The sequence below is a fragment of the Pleurodeles waltl genome, chromosome 11, assembly GCF_031143425.1.
Source record: "Pleurodeles waltl isolate 20211129_DDA chromosome 11, aPleWal1.hap1.20221129, whole genome shotgun sequence".
In the NCBI taxonomy this organism is placed as follows: domain Eukaryota; kingdom Metazoa; phylum Chordata; class Amphibia; order Caudata; family Salamandridae; genus Pleurodeles; species Pleurodeles waltl.
Genome location: NC_090450.1, coordinates 702,567,615 through 702,587,148, shown reverse-complemented (window position 1 = coordinate 702,587,148; position 19,534 = coordinate 702,567,615).

The following is a 19,534-nucleotide window of genomic DNA, read 5'->3' as shown; positions in this document are numbered from 1 at the left end:
TAAAAAAAAAAAACGTACCTGTATTGTTGCCGCTGCTATCACCCCCGCGCTGCTCCTCTCCTGCAGACAGGCTGCAGGCACAGGCTCCAGCCTGACCTGTGGCCAATCCTGACGCTGCTCAGAGCAGCGTTAGGATTGCCTGGTAGCGCCCAGCCAGGGTTCTCCCAGGCAGACTGGGAGCCTGTGCCTGCTCTCTCCAGCCTGGCTACAAAGTGCCAGGCTGGAGAGAGCCTACTGCGCATGTGTGTTTGGCCGGCCCCAGATGGCCGGCCAAATATACACGCTTAGTCAGGGGAGTGCTGTTCACTCCCCCTCAGTGCTCATCACAGCCTGTGGACCCACCCCTTTTACCAAAAAACGATAATAAACATAGTTTATTATCGTTTTTTGGTAAAATGTTTGCAGCTGCTACTGCTGACGGAACCCTGCTTATGTATCTCTGAGATTATGAAGCTGTATCTTTTCCTGTAGCGTGGCTGAAAGCTTTCTTGCATAACTTACAAGTCAGTCTCGTAGCATAAACATTTTTCACTCCTCCGATACAGAACACCTGCCACAAGATGGATTGTTGTGGCCCCCTTGCTTTCTCCTGGGTTTCTTCAAGTTGTTGATCCTCACTCCCTAAAGCCATTATATTTAAGGTTGCACCCCAAAAAACTGAAAAATATCAAAAATATTGAGCTTCTGTAAATAGGCTGTTAAGGCACTGAGATCAAGAAGGGTAATGTTAGAAAGGGGGCAGGAACCAAGCACAAGTGCTTTTACTTTGTGTCATTGGTGCTGCAGTACTTTGCAAAGTACGGGGGTATCACCAAAGAAAATAACAAAATGTATTTAAACAACATAAAATAGCACCATTATTAGAGGCAGTAAAACCCACATGTTACTCCCGAGACACTCCAACAGTGTCTCTATGGTGCTGCATCCTCCCCAAGAACACACCACATATGGAGCTCAGAATTAACATCTTTGCTCTTCAGCGTACAATCTGTAACTAATTCATGATATCCCAATAACCATTAGGAACACACCTTGACATATCCCATATCAATTACTTAGGGGGTCATTCCGACCCCGGCGGGCGGCGGGCGCCGCCCGCCGGGCAGAGACCGCCAGAAGACCGCACCGCGGTCAAATGACCGCGGCGGTCATTCTGACTTTCCCGCTGGGCAGGCGGGTGACCGCCAAAAGGCCGCCCGCCCGCCCAGCGGGAAAGCCCCAGCAACGATGAAGCCGGCCCCGAATGGAGCCGGTGGAGTTGCTGGTGTGCGACGGGTGCAGTGGCACCCGTCGCGATTTTCTAGCAGACACTGAAAATCATTATGGGGCCCTGTTAGGGGGCCCCTGCACTGCCCTTGCCTGTGGCATGGGCAGTGCAGGGGCCCCCAGGGGCCCCACAACACCCGTTCCCGCCATCCGGTTGCTGGCGGTTTTTACCGCCAGGACCAGGATGGCGGGAAGGGGGTCGGAATCCCCATGGCGGTGCTGCGAGCAGCGCCGCCATGGAGGATTCTTTGGGGCAGGGGTAAACTGGCGGGAAACCGCCGGTTGCCCTTTTCTGACTGCGGCTTTACCGCCGCGGTCAGAATTGCCCATGAAGCACCGCCAGCCTGTTGGCGGTGCTTCCGCGGCACTCTGCCCTGGCGGTTTTCAACCGCCAGGGTCAGAATGACCGCCTTAATGTTCTTCATAAGTCCACTCCAAAGTACGGGGTCCTAACACTTACAGTTCTTAGACACTACGGTGGTCATTATGACATTGGCAGTGAGTGATAAAGTGGCGGAAATACCACCAACAGGCTGGCGGTAATTACCGCCAAATTATGACCATGGCGGTGAGAGCTCCCATAGACAGCCAATGTACCACACCATCTGCCAGGGCGTTAACACCACTCACCACAGCGGTAGCCAACAACAGCTAGGCGGAAGACAAGGTACCACCAACCACATCATGACCTTGCAATCCGCCACGATTTCCGGGACGGAACCAACGTCGTCAAAAGCCTGGCAGAAACACTGCACAGAAGAGCAAAGTCTCACCATCAGAGACACAGAGAAGAACAACGTCGCCATGGAACTGGAACTGCAAGTCTTCCCAATGCTTTTCTACGACATGCTCCACCTGGAACACTAACGCCGACGGACGTAGACGACGACGGTGAGTACAGCCGCCTAGCACACAAGGGAGGGAGGAAAAAGAGAGTGACACACACACGCACAACACACACCAGACACGCACACCATACACACAGCCAGCTGCAGACATAACCAATGGCACAAGACTCACGGCATAATAAATCAAGGGCTAAATTTCAGAAGTACTGAAAATGTATTAGCAAGGCAAAAGCCACCACATGAACCAGATATGTACAATTGTCCACAAAGGGCCAATGCCCAGTCCAAAGTACTAAGGGCTCACATGCCCACAGTCACAGCCCATGGGACTCATTTCCTGACGACATCCTCACAGAACTGTGCAGGGGCATCATGACTGAAGTGGGCAGGCACCTTGGGGGGAAGAGGGGTGGGGGGCACCTCAGCCAAAGCCGTGAACTTGCCCACTGGTTCTGGAGGAGGCTCCATGAACATTTTCCTTTGCTGGGGAGTGCAAGGTCACAGTCTCTCAGGTGGGGAACTCGCCCACTGCTTCTGGAGGGGGCTCAATGCCCATTTTCCTTTGCTGGGGAGTGTAAGGTCACAGTCACTCAGGTGGGTAACTCGCCCACTGGTCCTGGAGGGGCCTCCATGCCAATATTCCTTTGCTGAGAAGTGCAAGGTTACAGTTTCTCAGGTGAGGAACTCGCCCACTGCTTCTGGAGGGGGCTCCTTGCACAATAGTCCCTGGAGGGTGGCCTACATGTCCGCTGCTGGAGGAGGGGGCTGCACTGTCTCAGCTGGAGGTGAGGGCTCTGTGACCACTGGTGGTGGTGGTGGTGATACCCCACCGGCCTCTGCTGAAGATGAGGGCTGCTGTGTCTCAGTTGTGGAAGGTGTCTCCTGGGCAGCCTCTGCAGGAGGTGAGGGCTGCTGTGTCTCAGTTGTGGAAGGTGTCTCCTGGACAGCCTCTGCAGGTGGTGAGGGCTGCTGTGTCTCAGCTGTGGAAGGTGCCTCCTGGGCAGCCTTCCTTGGATGTGAGGGCTGCTGTGTGGCAGCTGGAGGTGAGGGCTTCTTCACTTTCATGGCAGGAGGTGAGGACTTCTTCCCTGTCCTGCCTGTTGGTGTAGGATCCTTCCGCTTCCTGGCTGTTGGAGTGTAATCCTTCCCCTTCCTGGCTGTTGGTGTGGGATCCTTACCCTTCCTGGCTGGTGGAGTGGGACCGTTACCCTTCCTGGCTGGTGGAGTGGGATCCTTCACTGTCTTGCCTCCATGACTAGGAGGTGCCTCCACTATCCCCGTGGACTGTAGGCAGTGGATGTGGTTGTGTGTGCAACTGTCTAGTGTTCGTGTGAGTGTTTGTGGTCTGAAGTGTGGTGCCTGTGTTTGACTGTGCCACTCTTGTGTGATGTCTGGTATACATGTTCGTCTGTATGTGTGCATGGGATGGGTTGGAGTTGAGTAGACTGGGACTGGGAAGTGATAGTTGAAGAGGGGAAAGTAGGAACAGGGACAATGGCTGCCATCAGAGAGGAGCCCAGAGCCTGAATCGATCTCTGTTGGGCTGCCAATCCACAGTGGATACCCTCCAGGAATGCATTGCATTGCTGCATCTGGGATGCCAGCCCCTGGATTGCATTCACAATGGTTTACTGCCCTACAGAGATGGATTTCAGGAGGTCAATAGCCTCCTCACTCAGGGCAGCCGGGCTCACTGGAGCAGGGCCTGAGGTGCCTGGGGCGAAGTAGATGCCCACCCTTCTGGGTGAGCGGGCATGGGCAACTCACTGAGGGGCTACTGGGAGGGCGGTGCTGGTACGGGGGTGGCAGCTGTACCTGCATCTGGGGTGGTCACAGAGGTGCCCCCCACCACCAGGGAGCTTCCATTGAAGGAGGTATCTGAGTCTGTGTTGTCACCTCTTGTCTCCGCCGTGGGGCTCCCCTCCGTCCCACTGGTTCCTTTGGCGTCAGTGGACTCTGCCTCCTGGGTCCTATGGGAAGTAGCTCCCTCTGTCACTGGTGCCCCTGCTCCTCCGCCAGATGATGCTAATGCACACATGGACAGGATGACAGAAGAAAAAAGGGGGGGAGAGAGGGAAAGGGAACACTGGGTCAATTACAGTACCGTCACACACAGGGATCAGGATTGAGCACTATACATTGCACTGCCATTGATTTGGCTAGATGCCACAGCAAGATAAGGGCCAAACACCGCCAACTGCACCCCTCCTGGGACCCAGTAAGCCCTGACTGACATTGAATGCAAACAAGCTAGGTTACCTGCATTTACCATACATCCATTACCCTTGAGCTGGATCACGCTGTAATGTCTGGCCTGGCATTAAGTAGCACCCACTAACTCCCATGCAGCACTTGGATCCCATGCCACCTACCAATTACTGCTCACTGTACTCACCCCCTTGTGGCTGCTGTGATGCTCTCAAGTGCCCATCCAGCTCTGGGCAGGCCACCACTTGTATGTGGGCCATCATGGGAGTCAGGTTCTGACGGGCACCCCTTCCTCGCTGGGAGGCCATCCCCAGCTGGGTCTCTGCGGTCTATAGTGCCCAGCATCTCAGGTCCTCCCTCCGTTTCCTGCAGTGGGTGCTCTGCCTGCTGTAGACCCCCAGGGTCCGCACATCCTTGGCGATGGCACGCCACAATCCCTTCTTCTGATGGGCGCTGACCTGCAGAGGAAACAGAGACAGGAGGACCCCAATAACCATACAATCCAGCCTGTCACGCATATGGCCCACCAATCCTGTTTCCATCACCATTGGCACACACATCGTCTGGCGCCCACTATGTACACTACCATCAGACATCCCCCCGATGACACGATGCTTGCACACACATCCTCATGCATCCTTCCCACATGCATCATGCCCATGGTGTACTCACCTGTTGGTCTGGAGGCCCATACTGGGGTAGGACCCCATCCACCAGTCGCTCCAACTTCTCCGAAGTGAAGGCAGGGGCCCTTTTCTCAGTCACACGGGCCATGGTAGGTTCCAGACATAGGTCACAGCAGCACACGCGGTGTAGGTGTCGTCCTGTGGAAAGTCAGGAAACAAGTGAGGATTTGGATATAAAATGGCAGTCACTTCGGCGGCGGTGTATACCGTCACCGCCAGTGCAGATCCCCATAAGCCACTGTACTCCATAGAGCCCCATATTATCCAATGAGAAATTGCACGACGGTGCAAGACCGCCTTCCACCACGACGCCTAACGTCGGCAGACTTACCTCACTTCCACCTGTCCCAAGATACAGGACAGGCGGTCGCTATTGCATGGTGGTGGACAGCAATCAGATAAACCATAACTGCGCCATTGCCTAAAATAGCACATACATTGCCATTCTCACTGTCCCATTGCATTGATGCTGTACGTACACTGAGGTGGTGGTTCTATTGTTCAAATTGTGACAGCCTACTCACTCTTGTTCCTTAGACACCTACGGCTGCGGATGAATAGGAGGAGGAGACAAACCCTCGTGTACAGATCCCTTGTGTACTTGGTTACGCTGGAGGACAGGCACATTATACTCACCTATAGACTGGACAGGGCCACAGTCACAGAGCTGTGTGCCCAATTGGAACCTGACCTGATATCAGCTATCCGTCATCCCACAGGGATCCCCCTCTTGTGCAAGTGCTACCAGTGCTTAATTTCCTGGCAACAGGTTCTTTCCAAGTGACAGTGGGCTTGGCAGCAGGAATGTCACAGCCAATGTTCTCAATCGTGCTGGCAAGGGGTTCTGTCTGCCCTGGTGAAACACATGTGCAGCTACATTGTTTTCCCCCACATAGCAGATTTGGCCACTGTTAAGGCATGATTCTATGCAATGGGCCATATCCTCAATATTATTGGAGTGACTGACTGTACACATATTGCGTTAGTCCCCCCCCACCGCCAGAATGAACAGGTGTACAGGAGTCGCAAGATTTTCTACTCACTGAATGTGCAAATGGTGTGCCTCGCTGACCAGTACATCTCCCACATCACTGCCAAGTATCCTGGGTCGGTGCATGTCGCCTTTGTCCTGAGGAATAGCAGCATCCCAAATGTGATGGGCCAACTACAGAGGCACAGGGCGTAGCTAATAGGTGAGCCAGAGTCCCCACCCACTGTATGTCAGTGTATGCCTTGAGGTGTTATCCCCACAGGATTGTGAAAGGCTAAAGTTTGTCCCTCACTTTTTGCAGGAGACTCTGGCTACTCAAACCTTTCTTGGCACCTGACCCCTGTGAGGAATGCCAGGACAGGTGCTGAGAATCATTATAATGAGTCACATGGGCGAACCAGAAGAATAATTGAAAGGGCCTTCTGCCTCCTGAAGGCCAGGTTCAGGTGCCTCCATCTGACAGATGGATCCCTGTGCTACTCACCCAGGAAGGTCTGCCAGATAGTAGTGGCATGCTGCATGTTGCACAACCTAGCCCTCAGATGGCATGTGCCTTTTTTGCAGGAGGAGGAGACTGGAGATGCCCCTGTGGCAGCAGTGGGCCCTGAGGACAGTGAGGATGAGGAGGCAGAGGATGAGGACGTGGACAACAGAACATCAGTTATACGTCAATACTTCCAATGATACACAGGTGAGACAGTGGAACTGATTATTGCTCTGAATATTGATTTCATCTGTGTAACTGTGGCATGATGGCATTCACCTCTTTTGCATCTAAACTTACCGTCACCTATGGCTTGTTATCTTACAGATGTTGGTGATATGACAACAGTGCCCTGATGTGATTACTACAGACAGATACAGGTCATTAATGGTATGGTATCACAGTGTCCATATCATTTGCACCAGATGTGACTGTTCCCCTAAATTCACATTTTCAACACATAAAACACTATCAGTCAAGTTGTGTTCAAGGGTGTTTATTGTGGTGATATAAAATTGAGGGTAAAGTGCAATAGATTGGGGTGATGGTAGAGGAAAGTCCAGGGTATTGGTCCAGTCTGATTGTAGCACAGGTGCAGTATCCAAGGGGCCATAGGAAGGGAAGTAATGACAGTCCAAAATGGACAAGGTGATAGAGGGGGACACAACGGGGACGATCAGGAGAGTCTCATTTCATGGCGGTGGTCTTGGTCTTGGCAAGTGTCTCTGGCTTCTGTCTGGGTCGCAGGCAACATTTGCGGGGTGGTTCACAGTCTGCTGGGGCCTCCTGCCCACTAGCTGCAGCGGAGGTGGTGGGCTGGTCAATAGACTGGCTAGTGGTAGGGGCCCGCTGATGTGCTATTGATTCCCTCATGATGTTGGCCATGTCTGCCAGCACCCCTGATATTGAGATCATGGTGGTGTTGAGAGCCTGCAAGTCCTCCCTGATCTCCTGATGGTGTTCCTCCTGCAGCCACTTGTTCTTCTGCGTGTTGTCAAAGATCTGGCTCATCGTGTCCTGGGATTGTTGGTAGGCACCCAGGATCTTGGTGAGCGCCTCCTGGAGAGTCGGTTCCCTGGGCCTGTACTCCCCCTGGGGGCACAGCGATCCTCCCAATGTCCCTGTTGCCCTGTGCCCCTGTCCCTAGAACGATGTGCCCACTGCCACTGACCCAAGGTCCCTGATTGTCTTGGGTGTGAGGTGTGGATTGGGGTCCCTGTACAGGTGGGCACACTTCTGATTGACATGTCCTGGGGACAGAAGTGTGGGGGTGCTGGGTGGGTGCTGTGGTGTTGGATACAGATGGGGGAGGTTCTGTGGTGGACTTTGAGTGGGCTGGGGTGCCCGACTGTCCAGTGGTCCCTGATGGGCCAGGTTGTTGATCCAGATCCTGAAGTCCAGAGTTACTGGGGGCATCTTCTGTTGGGGGACTGGTTTGTTGTGGCACCTCCTCTCTGATTACATTGGCTGGGGCACCTGCGGAGATGTAAGTAATGTATTATGCTTCATGCCTGTGACATATTGTACATCCCTAGCTTCCCCTCTATTGTTGCTGTTTCCCTGCCACCTTTGTTTGTGTATAGTGATGTATTGTGGGATTGTTAGTTCCCCTATGCTGTGCATGCTTTTGTGAAGGGTGTCCATGCAGGGCTGTGAGGGCTGTCCATGCATTGGTATTGAATGCAGGGCTGGGCATTGTGGTTAGTCATATGTGTAGGTGCAGTGTGTGGGATGTAGTGTAGTGATGGGAGTGAGGGTGACGGGGTGTGATGGCATGCAGGTATGAGGGGTGATAAGTAGTAAATGTTGACTCACCAGCGTCCAGTCCTCCAGCAACTCCAGTGAGTCCCTCAGGATGCAGGATTACCAAGACTTGCTCCTCCCATGCTGTGAGCTGTGGGGGAGGAGGTAGGGGTCCACTGGCAGTTCTCTGTATGGGAGCTGGTGCCTTGCTGCCATGGAATGTACCTTCCCCCGTAGGTCGTTCCACCTCTTCCTGATGTTGTCCCTTGTTCTTGGATGCTGTCCCACGGTGTTCACTGTGACCACGATTCTCCGCCATAGCTCCATCTTTCTTGCAATGGAGATTTGCTGTGCCTGTGCTCCAAACAGCTGTGGCTCTACCCTGACTATTTCCTCCACCATGGCCCTCAACTCCTCATCTGTGAAACAGGGGTGCCTTTGTGGGGACGTGTGTGTTGTGTGGTGTGTGAAAGTGTGTGGGTGTTGGGGAGTGTGGTTGGGTGTGCGTACTGGTGTGCGTGAGGGATGTATGGGTGTATGTGGTGTGTATGTCTAGTTGTTGCAGTAGTCTTTGTGTCAGTCTGGTGGCAATAATTTGTATTCGTAAACGGTTGTGGGTAATGTAGGTGTGTGTTTTATAGTGCTGTGGGTGGGTGTGTGTGGCGTGTGTATGAGTGTTGGGTGTTTTTGGTATTTGCCAATGTTGTGCAGTTTAGTATTTGGGTGTCCATTCTAAGCGCGCCACTGTGTACCGCCAATGGTTTACCGCCATTGAATGTCCGCCATGGTGATTTGTGGGTCATAATATAGTGGGCGTTGTTTTGTTAGCGTAACGGTATGGGTGTTGGTACCAACACTTTAGTACTGACCTTTGGACTGGTGGATTTGTGTATGTGGCAGTATTCTGTTGGATTGGTGTGTGTGTGTCATAAAATGGAGATTGGATATTCGCCACCGCAATGGTATGTTGGCGGCTGTCACTGTGGCGGTAAGCGGGATTTACTGCCAGTGTCACAATGAAGGCCTACATCTCCTCCCTTGTTAATTTAAAGACCCAAACAAAAGACATGAAAAAATAGCAGCATAATATTTCTTTGGTCAGCCATCTAGATGGTCGCACAGTTCAGCTAGACCTTGCAGTAGGAGGTGGTTGAGCTGTACCCGGGGTGGACCCCAGGGGTACAGGATCAAATGTTTGATCAAAGTCTTCATGTGAGTCAGTTTCCTCTGAATCAGTAGAGACTGACGATTGACAAGAGAGTTGTCTGAAGTGGGATGAGTCCCTTGTGATGGATTTGATGGGACGATGTGCTGTTCCCTTATGTCAGTTTTATGCCACAACGTTTAAAGCTTCAAATTGGGGATGTGTCTTTTACTCTTGCTTTTGTTTGATGAGGACCAAATCACCCTCATTGAACACATCTTGAGTTTGATGCCGTCGATTAGCATACATCTAAATCCGATGCTTCCGAGCTGTGCCAGTAGCACCAGGAGCTGGGTCACCTTGGGAGACAAGCAGTTGCATAAATGGCACTCCTTTAATTCCCTCTCCACTTTCTCGTTTAAGTGAGGGAACAACACACAGTCTCTAAATGCTCTCTTGGTTGCCACAACGACCTTCATGGGTGAGTTCAATCACTTGCTGTCTCAAACTCACAGGTATGACAATCTGGGATCCCCTTAGCACAAGCCCTTCTCTGAAAACAGACAGTTCATCATGGACATTGCAGTATTTTTGAAATTAGACCGCCATTTAAGAGTCTAACATTCTGTTTCCAAGACTGGGTTGTATTAATGTCTTTAAGGTCACACATGTCCTTATCAGCATTGGTAGTGGCAATGATCTGCTCAGTGGACAGAGCCACATGTGTGTTGGACTTTACAGTGAAGATGTACTCCTCAGCAGTTTTCAACGTTGAACTGTGCTGCTGTAAACGTACTTGTGAGAAATAATCTGCAGGGTTTTGATTTTTGCCTGCCTTGTTCACAATTGTATAGTGCTCACTCATGTAGTCACAACCCCCACCTCTCGATGCAAGGACGCATCTTAACCTTCAGATTGCCAAACATTATGAGTAATGCCTGGTGATCAGTGACAATCATGAAATGCTTTCCATACAGAAACAAATGAAAATGTTCACAGGCCCATACCACCACCAGACTCTCCTTTTCTGGCTGGGTAAAGGCACGTTCTGTGTCAGAAAAACTTTGACTGGTGCCACAGTGTGTCTCTGAGCATTTGAATGTCCACTATGCTGAGCAAGGACTGCACCCAACCTCACCCGACTCACATCAACAGTGATCCCAGTGTGAAATTTAGGAATAAAGTAAGCCATGTAAGTCACATTTTCAATTGCATGCTCTATATCCTTGAAACTGCTGTCACATTCAGCGGACCTTCAGAACAGGACATTTCGCTTGCCAGGTGTCACACAGGGGCACTTACTGTGGCAAAGTCACAAATGTAACTTGAACAATAACTGGTCATGCCCAAGAAAGACCGTAACATGGTTACATCTTGTGGTGGCTGGTAGCTGACAGTGCTTGTACTTTGTCAGGATAAGGAGTTATGCCTCCATTAAGGAAAATACATGTCAAAAGAACTTAGACTTTGTTTTGTGAAATTCACACTTTTTAGGATTTAAGGTGAGGCCTGCATCTGTAAGTAATTGACACACTTGTTTGAGGGACTTATCATGTTCTTTCTGTGTTGCACCAAATATCAGTATATCATCACTGTAATGGAAAGCATGTGTCACAGGCTGAATAATCATATGTATGACATCTTGGAATATTTCTGCAGCAGAGGACACTCCACAGCTTAATCTTTTGTACCTAAATAAACCAACAGAAGTAAAAAAAAAAGTGGTGCTTTACCTGCAGTTCTCCAGTTTAGGATGATGGTAACTCTTGTTTAGATCGAGTTGAGAGAACATTTTGGCTCCATTCAACTGCATGATCATAACCACAATCTGTGGACCAGGATGTCTCTCTCTCTCAATTGCTCTGTTGGCTTGGTGCATATTCATGGAGATGCACACTGCACCTCCACTGTCCTGGACTTGGGCCAGCAGCACAGATGGGAGATTCTCTTATGAACAGGGTAGCTAGGACACGTAATGGCAACAGGGTGCCCTGTCCTCAGAGAGAGAGGACTCCACGCTGAGGACCACTCTCAAGATAATGACCTGGAATGTAAATAGGCTGGGGAGTAAAATAAGAGAACAATGGTAATGCAATACTTGAAATATCACTTCCTGGACATAGTACTTATACAAACTTATCTGAGGGGTAATAAACACTGTGCTCTAGACAGGATGGAGTAATACCTGGCAGCACATTCAGGCTTTACATCTGACTCCAGAGGGGTCAGGATACTGATTAAAAAGTCACCACCCTATACCCCACAATCCGCATGGCATGACTCCTCTGGGAGATTCGTGGCACAGTCTGGAAGCTGGCAAGGATGTACCTTAAAACTATACTCTGTATACAGTCCACCAAAAATGCGTTTGTAGATGTCTTTGGTTTTGTGGATCTTTAGAGGGAGCACAACTTCTTTGCCCGCCAAAACACTTTTTTCTCAACAGCACACTCCAGTGGTTCCTGCTTAGATGATCTCCTAATGTACCTCATGGCTGTGCATAGATTCGCAGGTACTCACCACAATGCCAGGGGCATTTCCAATCCATCTCTTGTTGAGGTGATCCTACAGTGGAGGATTCATCGATGAGAGGTGATTCCGCATATAGATCCTTGGTATTTTAAGACCACAACTAAGATGGAGCAGCTCAGTAAGGCTGAAGTGCACTACTTCCGAGACAATGTGGGTACAGTCGCCTCCCCCTGTATGCTGTGGGAGGCATTCAAGTCAGTTATGAGTAGACAGGCGATCTCTACGCTCACAGGGATTACAAAAGATCACCAAGCTGAATTAGAAGAGGTGGAACAGGAGATCCAGGAGCTGGAGAATGGGGAAACCGATTAGCCAACTGCTGAACAAGGGTACGGACTGCAGCTCAAATGGAGTGAGTTCTGGGCAATATCAGAAGGACTGGCCTGATCGCATGCCCTAGCTATGCAACGCCGACTATACAAAGTCTGGAATAAAGCTAGCAACTTATTAGCATGGTTGGAGAAGAGAGACCAGGAGTGGGGATGTGTGCTCCAGATCCACAATAAAGATAGGGCAATCCAGCTATCAGACAATAAGTTTGCCTGTATCTTTGCTGACTACTATGAGGTCCCCTGTACACGAGTCTCAGGGGCCCCAATGATAGATTGTACTGCTTTTTCAGAGAAGTTAAGGTCCAGGTCCTTTTGGATGATGACAGAAAGGCCCTGGAGAGTGAGATCACAGAAAACTACATCGTAACAGCCTTGAAATCCCTGCACTCAGGGAAGGTGGTAGACCCTAATGGCATACCGATTTAACTATATAAAGGAATGCCCTCAAAGGTGTCTAAACACTTATTGGAATTGTACCAAGCAGTGCTAAAGGACGGAGAGCACCCATTAGATCAGTGAATTGCAACCATTGTAGTGGTCTCCAAGAAAGGTAAGCCTCCCACCGAATGTTTGTTCTATCGCCCAATATCTTTACTAAATGTTAAGGCCAAGGTTTTGGCCAAGGTGCTGGCCCTTAGATTACGAAAAATCATCACAACAATCATACACCCGATCAGTCGGGGCTCATAGAGGAGAACCCGTCTTAGTTTGAGGCAACTGTACAGTGTGTTACACTGGCAGTAATCCTCTCACTAGATGCGTATATCACATTCGATAGTGTTGCTGTCCTCCAATGCCTGGGATTTGACCATAGCTTTTGTGGTTTGGTCTGGCTCTTTACACAGTCCTGTGGGCTTGGGCTGAGTAGGGGTACCCGGCAGGGTTGCCCTCTCTCCTCCTTGATATTTGTACTGCAGCTAGAACGACTAGCAGCGTGGGTCTGGGCTGACCTGCTCATTTGGGAGGAATGTATATCCCTCTACGCAGATGATGTTCTGCTCTACCTTGGTAACCCAACCATGTCTATTGACAGAGTGTTGCAGATGTTTTGAATCTTCGGGACCACTCTAGTTACTGTATCAAGTGGGACAAATCATGTCTGTTCCCACTGGTGGGATGGGTGCCTCAAATACTGTATGAGACAGTGTTGATGGTGGAACAGTTTTACATATTTGGGTATCTACATCACACAGCACACAACAGAGTTCCTGAATAGGAATCTATATGTCATATTCGACAGACTACATTGAGATGTAGGCCATTGGAGAAGATTGCCCCTATGCCTGATGGGGAGGGCAGCCCTTTATAAAATGATGGCCCTACTCCACCTTCTATATGTCTGACAGAACACACCATTCCCCATACAGTGATCCTTCTTTCAAAAGATTGACGCAGAGATTCTCCTCTGGGATGATGGGACTCCTAGAACAGCCCTGTACAAACTCCAAAGAGGGATTTATGATGGAGGTCTGGCGATTCTAGATATCCTTAAAAATTACTGGGCTTCCCAGTTAACAGTCATCAATGACTGGGTCCACAGCGATCGCTGAGAATTGGCGCTCTGGGTGGTCATACCCAAACTGTTTGCCTCATTCCTCCTATTGTTTCTGACCAGTTTGTATTGGCTTTAGGACTCTGTGCACTTACCTACTGCTAACCAGTGCTAAAGTGCATATGCTCTCTGTGTAAATTGTATTGGTGATTGGTTTATCCATGATTGGCATATCTGTTTTGCTAGTAAGTCCCTAGTAAAGTGTACTAGAGGTGCCCAGGGCCTTTAAATCAAATGCTACTAGTGGGCCTACAGCACTGATTGTGCCATCCACATGAGTAGCCCTGTAAACATGTCTCAGACCTGCCACTGCAGAGTCTGTGTGCACAGTTTTAACCTTCCAATTCGACCTGGCAAGTGTACCCACTTGCCAGGCCTAAAACCTTCCTTTTTATGCATGTAGGGCACCCCTAAGGTAGGCCCTAGGTGTCCCCATGGACACATAGGGAGTGTATGTAATAGGTAGGACCTGTACTGATGTGTTTCACATGTCCTAACAGTGAAATACTGCCACATTTGTTTTTTCACTGTTGCAAGGCCTATCTGTCTCATAGGTTAATATGGGGGCTGCCTTTAAATATCCTTAAAGTGCAGTTTCCCTTTGAGAGCAAATAGAAATGTGGAGCTTGGGGTCTCTGAACTCACAATTTAAAAATACATCTTTTAGTGAAGGTGTTTTTTCGATTGTTAGTTTGAAAATGTCACTTTTAGAAAGTAGGCATTTTCTTGCTTAAACCATTCTGTGACTCTGCCTGCTTGTGTAATGAATTTGCCCTTATCGCTTGATTATATCGTAATTTTCTCGAACCTGATACTGCCTGATTGTTTTTTCTTTTTGTTACGCAGAATAAAAAGATGGTATAAAAATTAATGTCATGTTTCAGCAAGGCTCCTAGCTCCTTCTCGAGTGTTTCTTGTAGGTGTAATGCTATCCTTGCGTCGATGGATCCTGCTTACGGTGTTTGTTCTTTGAGAGTAATTGAGCATCATCACTCAACCTTTTACTTTCATTTTGGTTTTAGTCTTGGTCTTCATCTCTTACGTACTGATTAAATTTATGATGTGTTTCTGAGATGAATAACCAATTTTAAAGTTTTTTTGTTCTCTCCTATTTGTGCTGGTGCCTGGATTAAGGTATCCTTCTCTATGTAGTTTGAACCCACCAGTCACTATAAGAGCAGTACGGCTTAGAGCCCCCATTCGGGGAGCCCGTCAGGCGTTGCAGTGCTGGCCTGGCGAGGAGCATTCCCGATGATGAAGCCAGTCATCCATTGTGATGCGTGAGGGGTCTTGCTCCTGAGGCACTAGGTCCCCTGGAACTTTTCCGTAACTTGGAACAGTGTACCCTTTTACTTTTTGTGATTATAATTATAACATGCGCCCATGACCTCACATATTACATCACTTAGGACATGTTAAATTACATCATTGATGACATCACTGGTGACATTACTGATGAAATCATCCAAGCTGCTGCCTCTCAAATTGCATCTATAAACCACTTGATTATTTTTAAAAACTTGGTAAGTAGTAAAGCGCTTGCAAACATATGCAGCATAGATTGACTATAGGTATGTGTGTATATATGAAATAGAAATAGACCCCAATTTATAGTTTGGTGATGATGGAGTCCCCCCCGTGAAACTGAAGGTCGGCCCGCCTCATTTAGAATCAAGTGGACCTCCAGTATGTTGACAGCCGAGACTACTCTGTCTCCGCTGCCAACATACACCTCCAATGGCCTCAGAGAGTACGGGCAGACAGAAGTTTGGCCATTTATCTTCCTACCGTATTTAGAGTGGGCAGACAAATGGCAAGTTTTCACTGTCCATTACCACTGGGTGAAACATAAGCATTAAGGGGCAGTGAAAACATCTAAATGAGCACCCATGCCATGGGAGAAAACTCCCATGGCAAGGTGTGTGTGGCATTGTTTTTTTTATTTTAAAAAATAAAAAAGACATTTAAAGTTTACCGCATAGCTCTGTCATGTTGACAAAGCCATCCATCCAACTCTCAGTGCATTTATCGAACCACTGTGATGGTGGTTCCTGTAAATGGAAGAGATATCTGCTGGATTGGTGAACATCCCAATATTTCACTGTCTCAGTGCAACTGAGTACTTTACGCCATCGCCCTGACGGAGTAAATACCCATCCACCAAACTTTAAATCATGCACTTAGTGTAGTACTGTAGAGAAGTCTGATCTTTAATCCTAAAAGTTAGAAGTTATATGGTGCACACTTTAGTTATCAGAAACATTTAAGTGGAAACAGTACTTTATTTAAACATGTAGAGATTGAGTGCACTAGTGTGAGTTGCAGACAAAGGTTTCAAATAGGTTGTGGCTTATAATAAAGGCCTGTTGACAAAATGTGAGAAAAACTGAAGCTAATCCTTACAATAAATTATTCACCTGTAGATTTCTGTGCACATGCTAACCTTAAAGATATGTCATGTAGTGCTACTGACAATACATATATAAACTGGAGATTTCTAAGCTGCAGATATTTATTTCCAGAAATCAGAGAACCTTCTGAGACATTACAAATTGTTGAAGAATGTATCATGTAGAGGTGACTCATAAACCGTTGTCTGTTGTTGAATGTCATTCTGCTCATTTCAGGAATATGTGTACAGTGTATTTGGAAATTATGGATGGTTGTCGATAGGACCTGATTGTGCACACCTTATTAGTGGGTAATGCATAGATGTGAAGCTGTTGGCTTAAAATTCTATGGCACATAATGTATTTAACAGCCACTCCTCATAGAAGTAAATAATTTAGGCCTGGCTTGACAGCTTTACGGTCACAAAACATTATGTGTTCAAGCAAAAAAAAGGCTTAGGAAACACTACCAGGAGAGGGTAGTTGGCTCCGCACACATGTTAACCAGGAGTATATGTTTTGATTAGGCAGAAGTTGTGTGCTTCCTCAAACAAAAGCACTTGCCCTCCAAGCAGCTGCAATCATATTGTTTATTTATCCAGCTGCCTGAGCTTGAATTTTCAGGGCACACATGATATTGCAATGGTACTAAATTGTCTTAGACAACTAGATAATTTACAGTGTTTTTTTTCTGGCAACAGAACAGATGAGGGAAGGGCAGTCATTTTACTTTTATACTTTGGGTGCAGTTTTGTGTTGGAGAGCCCATGGCTACACCAATCTATATGGATCTTTAGGTCTGGCCTGACAGTGCAATTGCTACATGATTTTATGTGAACAACAAAAAAGAGTACTACTGAGACAGAGGCTTAGGCTCCAGTCACACATAGGTTTCCTTGAGTACAGCATTTGACTGGTACAAATGTGTGTGCTTCCATTAAAAGGGTTGCTTGAATTGTACTTTTTAGCTTGTGGCAAAGTTTATACTCTATTCATCAGGACTAAGTTGGTTGTGGTGGCAAGCCAATAATCATGGCTGCTTATTATGAAATGTAATGATAAAGGCACTTGCACTAGGCCTGACATACTTATTGTGAAAAACATGTTAAAGTCAATAGGTATTTATGTGTGGATTGGGATTACTCTACATTAAAGCCTACAGACAGGCATTTTGTTGAATGGAATTTCACAGAGTACCATAAAAGGCATTGATTTTGGTGTTGTTCACCCAGTAAGACAAACAATGGATATTGAAGGTTTGCTATGTGAGAATCCTCGTTAGGCCTTTTTTAGAGAACCAGTATTTTGCTCAGCCACCTGTAATTTTGCATATCCTTTTAATCTTATGACTGTGTGTCTGATGTTTACATTTTGAAAAAGCTTATGCTTGAAACTGTAGGCCTGAGTTGGTTAAGGTGACAAGTTACATGCCTGTTTGGTGCACTGAAAACGTTATGTCCAATGCCTTAGGTCTGATCTGTTTATTATGAAAGATTATGACAAAGACAGTTAGTTGGTCTAGCTTATTAATTGTGAAAACATATGTTAAAGCCAATAAACTTTAAAGGTTGACTTAAATATAGTGTCAAAAACACAAAGGGCCAGATGTAGCAAAGGTTTTTACCCATTCTGTGTCTATGGGAAAAAGTGTTCGTACATATGGCCCTAAGTGCCTACTGCAGTTATTTGGTCATGCTAGACTTAGTCAAAGTCAGTACTTAAGGCCGACCAAGATAGAGCATGATTCGGATACAGGGACATGGTTCACCCTGATGGAAAAGCTATCTTCCAACTTAGAAACTTTTATGAGGAAAAGTGGTCATTGAGGAGTTTGTGGTTGGTCAAGTTGCAAGCTGGATCTGAAGCAGGGTCCAACAGCAGGAAGCTGAAGAATGTGATCTGTATCTCTTCAAAGGGGACCCATTCAGCAGTCAGGTGACACTGGCCGAAAGGCTCCTTTTACTTAGTCAAAGAAATTAGTTTTCTAAAAGTGTACGTTCTAAAACAGTAATATAAAATCCAACTTGACCATTAAGTTGGAATTTAAGTTTCTGTTAAAATGAGTCTTAGAATAATTTTTTAGCTACTTCTAAACAGAAACTAATCATTATAGGTTGTTATAATGTAACCAAATGTTTTCCTATTGGAGAACCTACCTTGCTACAGTAAAAAATCACTTTGAGTGTTTTTACTTCCAGGACATATAAAACATTAAATATAAATGTCCTCCCTTTAGATTCTATACACCCAGCACTATGGGCATTTAGAGCCTACCTTAGGGGTGACTTATGAGTACTATAACGAACAGTTTAGGCCTGGAAAGCGGTTTATTTTGCCATATTGAAATGGCAATTTACAAGTGCACACACAGACTGCAAGAGCAGGCCTGAAAACATGTTTTACAGTGATACTTCAGTGGATGGCTCAATGAGTGCTACAGCCCATTTGTAACATTTTATTTACAGGTTTTCGATACATGTAGTACAATATACCTGGGGCTTATAAGTAAATTACATGTGCCAATTAGGTGTATGCCAACTTTGCTATATTTAAAAGGGAGAGCAGAAGCACTAATAAGTTGGCTATCACATTGTGTTACAAGCTATAGACAAGTATTTTGTTACATGTGATATTGCATATTACTGTAGTAAGCAAGGGTTTTGGCGTTGGCTACCAACTTTGACAAATACTTCAGAGTTTTCACTGTGATGATTTTTTGTTAGGCCCTGTTGAGAGGGGTTGCATATTGTTTTGCAAGGTCTTTTTGTGTACATATTTGTAACTCTATAACTGTATACATGATGGCTGCCAGTTTATGTGCACTTAAATAGGCCATTGTTGGGTAAAGTGTAAAGCCAATGTTAAAGGGCGAAGGGTTAATTGGGAAAAGTCATGCCAGACTTCATAGATTTGATCTGTTTATTATGAAACATTATGACAAAGCCAGTAGGCCTGTCCTACATATTTTGAAAAACATGCGCTAAACATAATAATAGGTACTTTCGGATAGTTTATTTCTCTGTGCTAAAGCCGTAGGTGGGTATTTTGTTGCATGGAAGTTTACAGATTGCTGTAGTAGATGAGGGTTTTTGGTGTTGGTGATCCTCTCGAGCAAATTGCAGAGATAGAATATATGCATTACAAAAAATACATCTTAGGCTTTCTCAGGAGAGAGAGAATGCTTTTCTTTGCCAACTGTAATCTTATATACATTTGCACTTTTATGACTGCCTGACAGAAGGTTGCCTTATGGAAAGCTTACTGTCTGTACAATGGCTTGCGTTGGTTAAGATGACGAGCCAGAGATAAAAGCTATATGTGTTATTGTTTATTATGAAAAGTTATGATAAAGGTAGTA